Consider the following 16242-nt stretch of genomic DNA (forward strand, 5'->3'; position numbering starts at 1 on the left):
TCTCTATTACTCTATCACTGATCCTCACAACCAGAGGGTACAGTAATTCTCTATTACTCTATCATGATCTTCACATCCAGTGGATACAGTAATTCTCTATTACTCTTTCAATGATCTTCACAACCAGAGGATACAGTAATTCTCTATTACTCTATCACTAATCCTCACAACCAGAGGGTACAGTAATTCTCTATTACTCTATAATGATCCTCACAAACAGAGGATACAGTAATTCTCTATTACTCTGTCACTGATCCTCACGACCAAAGGATACAGTAATTCTCTATCACTCTATCGCTGATCCTCACGACGAAAGGATACAGTAATTCTCTATTACTCTATCACTGATCCTCACAACCAGAGGATACAGTAATTCTCTATTACTCTATCATGATCTTCACATCCAGAGGATATAGTAATTCTCTATTACTCTATCACTGAACCTCACAACCAGAGGATATAGTAATTCTCTGTTACTCTATCACTGATCCTCACATCCAGAGGATACAGTAATTCTCCATTACTCCATCACTAATCCTCACAACCAGAGGATACAGTAATTCTCTATTACTCGATCATGATCTTCACATCCAGAGGATATAGTAATTCTCTATTACTCTATCACTGATCCTCACATCCAGAGGATACAGTAATTCTCCATTACTCCATCACTAATCCTCACAACCAGAGGATACAGTATTTCTTTATTACTCTTTCAAACAACTTCATCATTTAAAATTTAAATCTCTTCTTCTCTCTTTCAGTGGAAATAATCCCATTATTTCATATCTTTCCTCGTACAGATTCCCTTCCCATGCCTCGTTCGAGAGAATCTACATTGTGCTCTCTGTGGGTTTAATGTTGTTTCTATAAAGAGGCGTCCAAACTGCACACTATACGCTGGAAGTACAATCTTTAGCCAAGAGAATAAATAAAGAAGCTGCATCCTAGCCATCAGCCAGCGAGAGCAGTAAAACGGGATGTAAACAATGAGTAAAAAGCGCAAATCGCTAATAAACCGACAGCCTAGTCACTGTAGCTGGTCTCATCTTAGATGGAGGATTGCCTGAAGGCTGCCTCGGCAGTCCATTTGCCCCACTTGTGATAGCCGTGTATTCAGCCGTATCTTTGCCTTCTGTTTCACAGCGAGTTATTTTGTTCGAACAAAACAGTGTCCATGAGTACTTCCCATTGTAATAATCATTCCCAAGTGGCTTCACGGAGGAGTTGGTAAAACGGGCACGAAAGGAATAAGAAGATATCAGGAGGACTGGAGAAAATCTTTGTCATCGAGTGGGTTTAAGAAGGGTGTAAAAGGACGAGAAGTAAATGGTGAGGTGGAGGGGATAAGTTTAGTTTTCGAGAGTAGTATTTAGATATCTGAAGGAATGAATTAAAGAGAGTGGAGGCTGGTAAATTATAGCAATAACGATTTGTATTTATACAGCGCCTTTAACAGAGATAAATATCCTAAGGTGATTTACTGAGGTAAAATCAGACAAAAATGGACCCCTGGCCAAAGGTGCTACTAAGAAGGATGACAGAAGCTTGAAGCAAGAGATGCGTTTCATGTAAAGTCTGAAAGAAGGAAAGAACTTGCCTTGATATTCGGGCCTTTCAAGACCCCAGGACGTCCCAAAACGCTTTACAATCAATGAAGTACATTTTGAAGTGTCGTCATTTTGGTAATGCAGGAAACCAGCAGACAATTTGTACACAGGAAGCTCCTACAATCTGCAGAGAGATAAATGGCCAGAAAATCTGTTTTAGTAATGTTGGTGTCGGAACAAATATTGTCAAGGACCTCGGGGAGAACTCGACAGATCTTTTTCGAATAGTGCCATGGGATCATTCACAGATGCCTGAGATGGCAGATTGTCCCTCGACCTAGTGTGCCATACAGAAAGTCGGTATCTCCGATAGTACAGCGCTCCCTCATAACTGCACAGCAGTGTCAGGATGGATTATGTTCAAATCTCTGGACTGGGACATGAACTCAAAAACTTTTAACTCAGAAGCAAGAGTGCTACCACTGAGCCATGTCTGGCACCTGAAAGGGGGTGAGGGAGATGGAGGGTCTTCGGGAGGGAATTCTGGAGCGTGGGCTGAAGGCCCCACTTTCAAAGTAGGGCAAATAGACTGTGGATACACAAGCAGCTAGAGGTGGAGGAGCAGTGTGTTTGGCAGGGGTTGCAGGGCTGGAGGAGATTACAGAGAGAGCGAGGAGTGAGGCCCCTGTAGATTTAAGTGTAAGAAAGAATAAAACTAAATTACAGGCTTAGGACACTAGAATCCATTACAGGTCAGTAAGGGCTTGGGTGATTGATGAGGGACTCACCAAACAAAGCCACGGGTGGGGATGGGACCCGTGGCAAGGATGTGGAGATTGTGGGGTCAAAGATCATGACTTCCGTACTTTTAACTGGGGGAAATTGTTGCTCATCTAAAACAGAATGTCGGTCTGACAACACAAAGACATTGGAAGATTCAAGTGAGGTCGTGGTTTTGTCAACGTAAAACTGATCCATGCCTGTGGACAATGTCACCAAAGGGCAACATGTAGATGAGGACGAAGAGGGAGCCAAGGATTGAAGGCGGTGATTGGGTGATGTGGGCCAGAGAGCAATTTAAACCATATGATAACAATTTTAAATTTAAGGCATATGGAACTGGGAGCCAGTGAGGGTCAGTGAGTTGGTGCAGGTCCTGGTACCTGGTGCTGGGTGGAAGGTGACAGAATCATTGATGAGGGTTTCAATGGCAATGGGCTGAGGAAAGAATGCAGACGAGTGAGGGAAACATGGGGCCTCTTTGGTGAAGGTCAAATAGGGTCATGAGCTCAGTTCATTGTTGCACCAGAAACATTTTACTGCATCCGTCAACCAATGTAGAATAAACGGGTAAACATCTGCAGTAAAATTACGGAGAGAGGAAAGGCAATGTAGATCATTCAGTGTCCGACCCCTAATATCACCCAAAGTCTTTTCTCGAATGAAATCCTCAATGTGGCCTTTAACTGTCCCCGTGTCAGAGATTCAAAATTCATATTTTAACTGGGAAAATGCAGGAACAGAGTGAAACGGGTCTGCTGTGTCCCTTGATTCGGTGTACACACGGAGAAATCGGGAAAATTTATAAATGAATCTCCAGGAGCGAACATGGTCAATACAATTATATGAAAACTGTAAATGAAGCCGCTCATTGTTGGACCAGTCCTTTCTGAGCACAGGTTTTAACTTTATTCCTGAAAGAGGTCTCATTAAGACAAGGTTCTGAACTTTGAGATGTTTGTGATATATCCACGTCATTATTTCCATTGGAGACAAAGCTGCTGATGCAATGTATTTGTTCAGGTGACTGTAACTAATCGGAATGATCAGGAGTATAACCGTGTCAGTGGAGATTTATCCCCTGTATAAATCAGGGCTTGTTTCAATGTATCACCTCAGTGTGCCTGCCGGAGCTGCGGTTTTCAGATCAACAGAAGTCAGTGCTTCTCACAGAAATGGGATATCCAATAATTTTACAAATAAAACGCATTTACTATCCTGTCCTTGCAGTCATTGGAGTTCTGGGTAAGCCGTTAACTCATATATGAATATTGTAAATCAGTGTTAACTATGCTGCTGTACCTGGCAAGTTATTTTTCTCCCACTATGTTTTACACAGTCACCTGTTCTGTTCTATCAGTTGGATGATGGAATGTTTAAAGTCTCTGCTCTTTCGGTCTTTTCGGAGTGGCATCATATCCACAATGAACTTTGTTTAGCCAACCGCGGCATTCTTAATGTATAATTATCTGCAGTGAATGTACTGTCGAATAATGGTATGTCCTTAACTTCCAAACATTCGGTCGTGTAACAATTGCATTATATCTGTAGTGAACTTTGAGTATCCAACCCTGGCATTGTTACTGGATTAATCTCTTTACTAAATATATTGGAATCAGATGTCTGGGCTGAGAGCTGGTATCAGACCACCAGGAGCTGTTTAAGGTTGTGAACTAACCTGTCCTGGACTATCTTTTCATCAATGTGTTTTCAGTGATTGATAATGAGACAGCGCACGGTTTCAGTGCTACAAGGAGGTGGCACAATTTCCTCCCTCCCCAATAACATGTTTCAGTTTAACTGGGATTTCAATATATTTATTGGTGATCAGTGTTATGGAATATTATTTCATTGTGTGTGTATCTGACGCAGCTCCAGAGGTCAAATACTGGGCATTCTGCGGCGAGTGACTCACCTCCTGACTCCCCAAAGCCTTTCCACTATCTACAAGGCACAAGTCAGGAATGTGATGGAATACTCTCCACTTGCCTGGATGAATGCAGCTCCAACAACACTCAAGGAGCTCGACACCATCCAGGACAAAGCAGCCTGCTTGATTGGCACCCCATCCACCACCCTAAATATTCACTCCCTTCACCACCGGCGCACAGTGGCTGCAGTGTGTACCATCCACAGGATGCACTGCAGCAACTCGCCAAAGCTTCTTCGACAGCACCTCCCAAACCCGCGACTTCTACCACCTAGAAGGACAAAAGCAGCAGGTACATGGGAACAACACCACCTGCACGTTCCCCTCCAAGTCACACACCATCCCCACTTGGAAATATATCGCCGTTCCTTCATCGTCGCTCGGTCAAAATCCTGGAACTCCCTTCCTAACAGCACTGTGGGTGAACCTTCACCACATGGACTGCAGCGGTTCAAGAAGGCGGCTCACCACCACCTTCTCAAGGGCAATTAGGGATGGGCAATAAATGCCGGCCTCGCCAGTGACGCCCACATCCTATGAACGAATAAAAATAAGGTCTGGTTACTGAACCGAATTTGCTGCTGATTCTTTCACATCTCATTCGCTGCTTCACTGTGGATGAATTCACTGTGAAATGCAATATTTTGAGGTTATGTTATATCAGCTTGCACTTTATCTGTTGGAATCCGGAGCCCTGCTATTTATTTGTAGATTATAAGTAGCAGCGGTGAGGTTAGCGTTTTGTTGATTGGACAATGCCGCCGTCCAACGCTGTTGTTTGTATTTACAGGAGAAGGAATTTCAATTATTGTGAGGTTTGTCATGTATTGTAAATGAAGTGAACAGTTTAGATGAACGGGTGGAGACTTGGATGATCTGAACATTAAACTGCTCACAGAGGCTTCGCTATTAAACAAACTGAAACTAAGAATACGTTCGTTGGAACACGGGGCTGGTGAAGAGAAAGCAGAATTTACTCGGATGTGAAAAGCGGCATTGAGAAAGAGAGTAGAGAGAGTGCGGAGACATAGAGAGGAGCGATAGAGAAAGTAACTGAGAAGGAAAACGAGAGGTAGCGGGAGAAGGAATGAGAGAAGAGAGAGACTCAAAGAGGGAAATAATAAGAGCGATAGAGAGATGGGGAGAGAGATAGAGCGGCAAGGGTGTGAATAATTCATCGGAATGAACTGGTGAAACTTACAGTCCAATTATGAACAGGAAACGAGACTTGAAGGTGTTATTAGAATGTTGTCAGATTGTGAGAATTTTATTGTACTCTCGCCGGGTGTGTTTATCGCTATCAGGTCCTCAGTCTGTTTGGGTGAATGTTCCATTTACTTTTTTACTGACTAAATACATAAGAACAATTGAAATAAAATCAGTGATTTCATGATCGCATTGAATTGTTAGGATATTGTAGTCTAGACGGTATTTGTCAGCTTCATTCAATAAAGATCGAGGCTAATTCAATAAATGCGTTTTAATGTAATTTTAATTGAATGTGCAAAGTAAATTTGATGAATACATTATGTAAACAACGAGCTGTTCCCTGACACCAATAACCACAGAAATTAAAGGTTGAATTTATTGATTGGATTGTGTTGGTGGGACCTATAGATTAGATTTCCTCTAACACTCTGCTGTAGTATCTCCCTGTGAATCCCAGCCTCTCCTCCCACTGCACTGAATCCTTTGTCTCCTCATCCGTTGCTTCAGTTTACTCGCTTTCCCAAACCATCTGCTCCTGAATTCACTCCAACTCCGACATGCCTTTTTCCTTATATCCCTCCCAATCTTACTCACTGGGTTCGCATCCAGCTGCCTCTTCCAATCCAATCCGAAGCTCAAACCCACCTCCGCGGATGTCGGCCTTTCCCCTTTTTGTGCCTGCCCCTGTCGGTTCTCTTAAACAAGATCAATAAACCAGCAACACCTCCCCCTGTCCCCTCACCTCCCCGCCACTAGCTCACTTTCCAGTCCATCTGGAGCCCAAATCCGGCCTTTATTGGTCGGATTTCCGGTCCGTAGTACCTCTTCTCCTTCACCACCAGCGCTGCGCCCTAACTGGGCCGGGCCAGTGGATCTGGTGGTTAATTAATGCACTTTCTCTATAAATTTCCGAGTTCATTATCAGTAATTGTGTTTAAAAACATTTCTCTGCCCGAAAGTGATGCCCAAAACCAATGAATCAGTTTCCACCGTTTAATGCAGCAACAAAGCTGGAAATTTCACCCCAGATCCTCTCAAATTGGTGCTTTGACTCCAGGTCTGATCAGTAATTTCTCTGCTTCCGTTTCTCTCTCTTACAGTTAACTTGGTGGCAATTCTGATTCTGTCCCGAGGAAAGTGCGGACTCTCCAAATGTATCACTCGCTACCTGGTGGGAATGGCAGCGGCCGATCTCCTGGTCGTTATCACCGATGTCATAATGTGGCGCTTCGTTGATATTTATTTCCCAGTTTCATACTTGACCATTACCCCCGTGTGCCGTCTCATTGTCACCCTGATTTTATCAGCCACAACGGCCTCAGTCTGGTTCACAGCGGTTTTCACCTTTGATCGATTTGTGGCCATTTGTTGTCAGAAACTGAAAACAAAATATTGCACCGAGAAAACGGCGGTTGCTGTTATCGGGGTGGTGAGTGCACTGAGCTGTTTACTAAACATTCCCTGGTACTTTGTATTTGACCCGGAATATAAAATGGACAATGTACCCCGGGGCTGTGTCTGGAAACCGACTTTTTTCACTTCACCCGCATGGACAGCGTTTGACTTGTTTAGTCTTGTGTTAATGCCTTGTCTCCCATTCATCCTGATTTTGTTGTTCAATGTTCTCACCGCCAGGCACATTTTAGCGGCCAGTGGAGTCCGCAGGGGACTCCGGGGCCGCAGCAATGAAGAGAATCACAAGGATCCAGAGATGGAGAACCGAAGGAAATCCATCATTTTACTCTTCAGTATATCAGGCAGTTTTTTATTGTTGTGGAGTGCACTCGCTTTTTATGTTATCTCTGCGCGTATAACAAACGCCCAGTACGATATGGTTGGTGACATTGAGTCAGCCGGACACATGCTTCAACTTCTCAGTTCCTGCACCAACACGTGTATTTATGCTGTGACCCAGACTAAATTCAGAGAGGAGCTGAAGAACGGGGTGAGATACCCACTGAATCTAATTGTTACGTTCTTTAAATCATAGAAATATCTGAAGACTTTTCATCCAATATTAAATAAAGAGTCAATGAGAGTAGATTTTCACGTTTGGCGGTGGCGTAAGTCGGGCGGAAGTGGATCGGGCGCCCGTTATTCGCCGTGCCTGATTTTACCATCCATTGAAATCAATGAGTTCACGAAAGTAACTGATATCAATCCAATACCTTAAATATATGTGGAAATACCAGACAGCAATTATATTTTACCCGACAAATGCGGTGTTATGAAATGATACAAGATGTGATTCTAACATGAAATTGCTTGTTGTTATTAGTCTGGAAATAATGTGATTTCAATATTAAATGTTTAACCCTGAAATGAATAACATCAAATCCTCCTTTTCAGTTGATGATTATTTCCCATCGCACACACTGCCCGGTGAGTTGGACTGAGGGTGAGCTGTCAGGGTCAGACAGCATCCTGTTCATTGGGACATTTGTTTTGACCAGAACACAACAATAATGGACCAACACCCAGACCGTTACTAACTGGTAAATTATTAATGTAATTTCAAACTTCAGTGGGGAGTTCTTCAAATCGTTTCCTCTCTGAGCTGCTGTGCAGCAATATTTACTCACTGCAGGGAGATTAATGGGACATGAGGCTGGGCCTGGTTACACAGATCTATAAGGAAACCTCCTGATACATTTCCGAGATGATCAGGGGCGTGAGATTTCGTACGGCCGCAAATGGCCAAGGGAAAGCTCTCCTGCTCCTCCTTCCCACACAAAATATAAGTTAAAAAGAAACTTATCTTTTTTCTGGACTACTCAATGCCCATCGAAAGGGCGAATCCTCCACCCATTAAATGGGGTTCCACGTACGTCATAATGCTCTGATTTAGATATTACACGTGGCCCGACCGGAAACAGGACGGTGTTGCTCCGTCTGCTCTTCTCAGGACCCTACCCACGATGGTGGAGGCAATAGTGCCAGCGTTAAAGGGGCGGTAAGTGAACTGACACCATTTACTAGCCTCTACCACCCCATTTCCGCCAGGCGGAGATACTTAAAATCGGCCACACCTTTCCTGACCTACGCCCGAGTATCAATCTTCGAAACCCACAAGTTGGTCCAGTGTTCCAAATTGCACCGGTTCACAACAAGTGGAGGGAATTTTCACCATCGCTGGGGCCTGAACGGATCACCCGCCCCTTATAGAACCGGCCCGATTTCAATTTCTGCTCCGTCAGTTTACCCCCACCCCCCCAGCAGTGAAGGTGCAATAAACACCTACGTCTCTGACCCCAAGGTTCGACAGGTGTGTGAAAGACATCAGACAGTGTTTGCCAAGCACTAACATGAATGTGGCGAATGGATCCGTGTATTCGAGTAAAAGGTGATAACCCCCCTCCACAGAGATAGGACTCATATCAGAGAGAGGCGGTGTAGAGCTTATGAGCGATAATAAAGGTTTAGAGCACCAGGAGTGTTCAGGGAAATGATGGTCTGTCAGAGGATATCTCTGCTCTGTGGCTCATGTGTAAATCAATCGACTCTTGGTGACTAACAGAAAATTACAGGCAATTAAACAAATATACTCCAACAGTGAGTCCTATTGTAGCCTTATAATCGGAGATGTTCGTCAAGGTGATCTATCTGTCTCACTGGTATTCGATAGGAGATATCTCGAACGGTCCATCGGTCTCACTGGTATTCGGTGAGATATATCTGGAACAGGTTCTGGAACCTCTCGCTCCACCCCGATTCACGGTATAAATTCACCATTACTTTCAAAGGACAGCAGTACACTTGGACCGTCCTCCCTCGAGGTTCCCAAAACAGCCCCGTTATTGTTCCTGCTCACATTACAGGAGATTTGACAGGGCTGTAAATCCCCAGGCTGTCATCGAAATTGTGGATGAAATCCTAATACATACAGAGAGACGGGAAGAGCACCTGCGAATGGTGAGTGAGGTTTTCCATCGACCGGAGTCCTCTGGACTTAAGGTCAATGTTATTAAGCTGCAGTTGATGAAACCTCAGGTCAAGTTACTTGGTTTCATCCGAGAGGCAGGTTCCTGATCTGTGGACCAGGATGAAGTCATGGTCCGATGCTTGATGGCCCCCATCATACAAAGGACTGCGCTCATGACCCCCTTTCCCAATCTGAGAGTTCCGTCGCCATGCTTGGGAGGGTCCATTGTGGTAAGACTAATAACATTAATTTTGCGTATATTTGTCTCCATCGAGTTGAGCTAAACTACACAGAACGAGAGAGGCAGGTACTTCCATAGTGAATATGTAAATAGGAGGATAGAGCAGATGAATGCGTGGCTGGAGAGATGGTACAGGAGGGAGGGATTTAGTTTTCTGGGGCATTGGGAACAGTTCTGGGGAAGGTGGGACCTGTAGAGGCCGGACGGGTTGCACCTCAACGGAGCTGGAACCAATTACCTCGCGGGGAGCTGCGCTATTGCTGTGGGTGGGGTGGTTAAAATCATTTGTCAGGGAGATGGGCACCAGTAAGTAGCATTGGAAAGGATAAACAACGGGCACAAAAGATCGGCGGAGAAAGGTAGTACTCGAGTGAGTAATAGTACAGTACTGGTGGGATCAGATTAAAAGAGAGTATAAGAAAGTCGAAGACTGGTTTGCAGTGGAGGTGTGTAAACGCACGAAGCGTGGTAAACAAGATTAGTGAGCTGCAGGTGCAAATAGCCACATGGGAATATTATGTCGTGGCGATAACGGAGACCTGGCTCAATTAAGGGCAGTATTGGGGATTAAATATTCCTGGATACAAGGTGTTCAGGAAAGAAAGGGAAGGAAAGAAAGGAAGGGGTGGCTGTATTGATTTAGGAGAATATTGCAGCATTGGAGAGAGAAGATGACCTGCAGCGGTCAAGGACAGAATTCATTCGGTTAGAGCTAAGAAATAACTGAGGTGCCATTGCACGACAAGGTGTATTCTATCGGCCACCAACCAGTGGGGAGGATATAGAGGAGCAAATTTGCAGGGAAATTACAGAGAGGTGCAAACGCTATCGAGTAGTGATAATGGGGATTTCAACTATCCTAACATAGACTGGGACAACAATAATAATATAAGGGGCAAGAGCGGGAGGAATTATTGAAATGTGCTCAGGATAATTTTATTCACCATTATATTTCCTGCGCAACGAGGAAGGAGGCATTGCTGGACTTGGTTCTAGGGAATGAGGCAGGCCAAGAGCAGCAAGTGTCACTGGGGGAGAATTTATGGAACAGCGATCAGGCATGATATAGAAAGTTCAGAGGGAAAGTGAAAAAGGAAATAAGAGGGCAAAGAGAGAGGATGAGAATCGACTGGTGGCCAACATAAGAGGGAATCCAAAAGTGTTTTGCCGCCATGTAAAATGTAAACGGGTAGTATGACGAGGGGTGGGGCCAATTAGGGACCATAAAGGAGATCTACTCATGGAGGCAGAGAGGATGGCCGAGGTACTAAATGAATACTTTGCATCTGTCTTTGCCATAGAAGAAGATGCTGCTGGAATCTCAGTAAAGGAACATATAGTTGAGATACTGGATGGCCTAAAAATTGATAAAGAAGAGGTACTTGAAGTGATAGCTGTAGTTATAGTAGATAAGTCACCTGGTCCGGATGGGATGTATCCGAGGTTGCTGAGGGAAGTAAGGGTGGAAATTTGGGAGGTACTGGCCATAATCTTCCAAACGTCCGTAGATACGGGGGTGGTGCGAGAGGACTGGAGAATTGCAAATGCTACACCCTTGTTCAAAAATGGTTTAAGGATAAACCCAGCACCTCAGGCCAGTCAGTTTAACCTTTTCGAGGAAACTTTTAGGAACGGTAATCCGAGACAAAATTAACTTGGACGAGTGTGGATTCATTAGGGAAAGCCAGCACGGATTTGTAAAAGGAAAATCTTGGAATAAAAAATCAATAGGGGCCGTTTTTGGGCGCAGGTAGCGTGATGTGCCATTACCCCGCGCCCAATGGCCCCTGCGCAGGCAGGACGCAAGTTTCGACCCAACCGAGGACTTACCTTCAATCAGTGGTCCTTTCAAGGCCTTGCTCGTGGAATCAATGAGTACATGTTTGGAGGGCCCCTTTATTCCCCCTGCGGATATAGGATGTCCCTCCTTCTGTCCACCTGCTGCACCTGAGGCCTTGCACGTGGAATCAATGCAAATCGCATTTTCCACCACCAGAGGACGCAATCTCTTAAAGGGAGAATGTTTCTTAGAAATCTCTTAAAGGCAGCTGGTACCTGTTATTTTCTGAAAATAACAGTCTACTGTCTGTACAGAGTCAGATCGGAGATCAGACATCGCACAGGTAAAACACAGATGCAGGTTCCATCCTTATGTTTACACACTGATAAGTTATGTTAAAATATTGACTAAAGGTTGCCTGCCACGAAATCCCACATCCTCCAATCTGCACGCCAGACCGCACCAATCTGCCGATCTGAGTTGGTACTAGGACCGCGAGAGTGAATGCACCAAGGTTCTCTGCTGATGCACTAGAGACCTCAGGTGCAACAGGTGGACAGAAGGAGGGACATCCTCTATCCGCAGGGGGAATAAAGAGCCCCACCAAACATTTACTCAAAAGTCAGTGTGAGGCAGCGGGGATCGAAGTCAATGCCAGGCATACAGCATCATGAACATGGATGCAGAGCAGGAAGAAGTTCAATGCTTTGAGATGAGTGGGCAAGGTGAGTGAGGTCAACTGTCAAGTGGCGTCTCCTGCCAACTGCATCACGCACTACACCCATCACCCACATACCAATAAACAGTATTCAACTCTAAAAATCAGATGCTTCCTCTCACCCTTGCACATTATCACTATTTCAAGCCGCCCACCCACAACTCACAGGCCACACACACTGGAAGCTATTCAAACATGTCAGGCACATCACCCAGGCACACGTCCCGCTTTCTTGCAGGAGAAGGTGGCGCATATCAAGAGGCAGAAAGTGGCTGTGGCATTTAGTCCCTCGAGCCTGTTCCACCACTCCATGGTGAACCTGTGATCTCACTCCATATAACTATCTTAGCCCCATATCCTTTAATTCCCTTTGTTAACAGAAATCTATCAATCTCAGATTTAACATTCACAAGTGAGCAAGCATCAACTGCCGTCTGCAGAAGAGCGTTCCAGCGTCCCCCACCAATTGTGTGTAGAATCATTTCCAAACTTGCCTTCAGCATGCCCTGTCTCTAAATATTAGGCTATGTCCCCGCGTCCCAGTATTCAAGTGTAACAGACCTCCAAAAAGATTTACCAATATGTCGGCAGCCAGAAGCAATAATTCAGCCACTAGCCTGTAAATCCTGCATGGTCCCATTAAATAGCGGCGGTGGGAGGTCCTCCAGGCACTCGAAGACACGTTCAGATGGTCGGGGTTCAGACTGTGCGTTGAGTTGAGCGTTAAGTCCCAACATCGTGTCAAGCACTTTAAATCAGCGTTGCACACTGATTAAAGCCATTTTCTTCCTACTTTACATGTTTCCAGCGTTCGTTATCTGCGCCTGCGCTAACTCCTATACCAAGATGGCGTCTGGCGCACGTCACGCATGAAACGTGCGTGCGCATCCAAGACGCCATCTTGGATGTCGAAGAGGCCTTGTCGCGCCGAAACGACGGGCGCTACACGGCCCAATTTAGCGCCCATCGTGTTTAACTAACTTGATAGAATTTTTTGATGTGGTGACAGAGAGGTTAGATGTGGTCAGTGCAGTTGATGTGATATATATCGACTTTCAAAAGGCGTTTGATAAAGTGCCATATGGTAGGCTTATCATCAAGATTGCAGCCCATGGAATAAAGGGTGCAGTAGCAAAATGGATACAGAATTGGCAAAGTGACAGAAAACAGAGAGTAGTGGTGAATGGTTGTTTTTTTACTGGAGGGACGTCTACAGTGGTGTTCCCCGGGTCACGGTGCTGGGATCACTGCTTTTCTTAATATATATTAATTATTTGGACTTGGGTGTACAGGCACAATTAAACATTTGCAGATGACAGAAAACTTAGAAGAATAGTAAGTAGTGAGGATAATAGTGATAGACCTCCAGAGGGTATAAATAGGCTTGTGGCAGACACGTGGCAGATGAAATTTAACGCAGAACAATGCGAAGTGATACATTTCAGTAGGAAGAACGAGGACAGGCAATATAAACTAGAGGGCACAATTCTAAAAGGGGTAGAGGAACAGCGAGATCTGGGAGAATATGTACACACATCGTGGAACGTGGCAGTGCAGGTTGAGAAAGTGGTTAAAAAGCATACGGGACCCTGAGCTTTCTAAATAGAGGCACAGAGTACAAAAGTATGAAAGTCATGATGAACTTTTATAAAACACTGGTTCGGCCACAACTGGAGTATTGTGTCCAGTTCTGGGCACCGCACTTAAGGAAAGATGGGAAGGCCTTAGAGAGGGTGCAGAAGAGATCGACTGGAATGTTTCCAGGGACGAGGGGCCTGAGTTACGTGGATAGACTGGTGAAGCTGTGGTTGTTCTCCTTGGAATAGAAACGGTTGCGAGGAGATTTGATAGAGGTATTCAAAATCAGGAAGGGTCTAGACAGAGTAGGTAGTGAGAAACTGTTCGCATTGTTGGAACGGCCAAGAATCAGAGGACATAGATTTAAGGTAATTGACAAAAGAACCAAAGGCGTCATGAGGAAAAACTTTTATTACACAGCGAGTGGTTAGGATCTGGAATGCACTGCCAGAGGGGGTGATGGAGGTGGATTCAATCATGGCCGACAAACGTGAACTGGCTACGGGGATACGGTGGCGGAGTGGGACAAGCGGGAATCGAGCAAAATTGGGGTTTGATACCAATGATAGTGACAATCCCCACACTGACAAAGATGGGTCTGGCCACGCTGGCCGAGCAGATGCAGGACGTCCAGTCCAGCTGCACCGTACCCCACCACCTGTCCCAGGTGCAGAAGTTCGTGAAGTGGAATCCTTTCGACCGCAAGGCCGTTAGAAAGTGGTTGACAAGGAAATTTCTGAGGGTCCTGCAGGGAAAGTAGAGGGTGGATCCGATCGGGCAGTTCCAAGACCAGACGGTCGAATCCATTTAGCAGAATGTCTCATCGCCGGAAGTGACCAAAAGGCAACATGATGCAACTTCGAAGGTGGTGAGAAGGGCCCTCCCAGTGCGGTCTTTCCTGCACAAAGTATCTCAGCGCTACCACGAACTGCTCTCGAGGCTGGAGCGGAGACAAGGCTGCACTCCATCTCCTGGTGGACTGCCCCTTCACGAAGAAGATTTGGAGAGAGTTACGTTGGTATCTGACCCGCTTCATCCCCAATAGCTCGGTAACACAGAACGCTGTGCTCTACGGTTAGTTCCACAGGACGCACACTGAGACAGATATCAACTGCTGCTGGAAGACCATTAACTTGGTAAAGGAGGCTCATTGGTCTGCCCGAAACCTGCTGGTCTTCTAGCTGAAGGTGCTGTCCACTACCAAGAGTGGTCGACTGGCACACTCCAAGTTCCAGGGGTAAGTGCTGAGGGATGCACTTAAGCGAGGTGCAGCCTACGCAAAGGCTCTAAGGGGACAGTCCATCGTGTCAGACCATTTCGTCTTGTATTCTATAGAATATTTTGAAAGATATGTACTGTGTTTTGAAGTGTAATAATGGAATCGTAGTGTGCACGATCTGTATTGTATTGTTTTGTCTTGTAATATTTACACTGAATTGTGTGTATCCATAAATTTTATGAAATAAGGTTTATTTTGAAATAGAACAAAAAGTTTCAATCTCAATATGGCTGTTCTTTTCGACAATGAACTTTGGAAACAGAGCTGGACATTGAAGATGTGGCGAGTTCATTTTTATTTGTTAATGGGATGTGCGCGTCGCTGGCAAGGCCAGCATTTATTGTCCATGTCTAATTGTCATTGAGAAGTGGATGGTGAGCCGCCATCTTGAACCGCTGCAGTCCGTGTGGTGAAGGTTCTCCCACAGTGCTGTTAGGAAGGGAGTTCCATGATTCTGACCCATTGACGATGAAGGAACGGCGAAAAATTTCCACGTCGGGATGGTGTGTGACTTGGAGGGGAACATGAAGGTGGTCTTATTCCCATATGCCTGCTGCACTTGTCCTTCTAGGTGGTACAGGTCGCGGTTTAGGGAGGTGCCGTCGAAGAAGCCTTGGCGAATTGCTGCAGTGCATTCTGTGGGTGGTACACACTGCAGCCAAAGTGCGCCGGTGGTGAAGGGAGTGAATGTTTGAGGTGGTGGATGGGGTGCCAATCAAGCGGACTGCTTTGTCCTGGATGGTGTCGAGCTTCTTGAGTGTTGTTGGAGCTGCACTCATCCAGGCAAGTGAAGAGTATTCCATCACACAGTTGACCTGTGCCTTGTAGTTTGTGGAACGGCTTTGTGGAGTCAGGAGGTGAGTCACCCGCTGCAGAACACTCAGCCTCTGACTTTCTCTTGTAGCCACGGTATTGATGTGGCTGGTCCAGTTAAGTTTCTGGTCAATGGTGACCTCCAGGGTGTTGAAGGTGGAGGATTCGGCGATGGTAGACACGACCAGGCCCACATCTACAAATCTTACTGTGGATTAATTGAAAACTGACAAATTAGAAAAAATGTAAATTGGTGGCCTTTGTGACCCGAAGATGAGCTTCCAACCACATATCTGCCCAATCGCCAAGACCGCCGACTTCCACTTCCGTAACAATGCCCATCTCCACCTCATCTGCTGCTGAAACCCTTATCTATGACCTTACCACCTCGAGACTCGACTTTACCAGTGCTCTCCGAGCCGGTCTCCCATCTTCTACCGTC

This window comes from Heptranchias perlo, unplaced genomic scaffold (genome assembly GCF_035084215.1).
Source record: "Heptranchias perlo isolate sHepPer1 unplaced genomic scaffold, sHepPer1.hap1 HAP1_SCAFFOLD_47, whole genome shotgun sequence".
In the NCBI taxonomy this organism is placed as follows: domain Eukaryota; kingdom Metazoa; phylum Chordata; class Chondrichthyes; order Hexanchiformes; family Hexanchidae; genus Heptranchias; species Heptranchias perlo.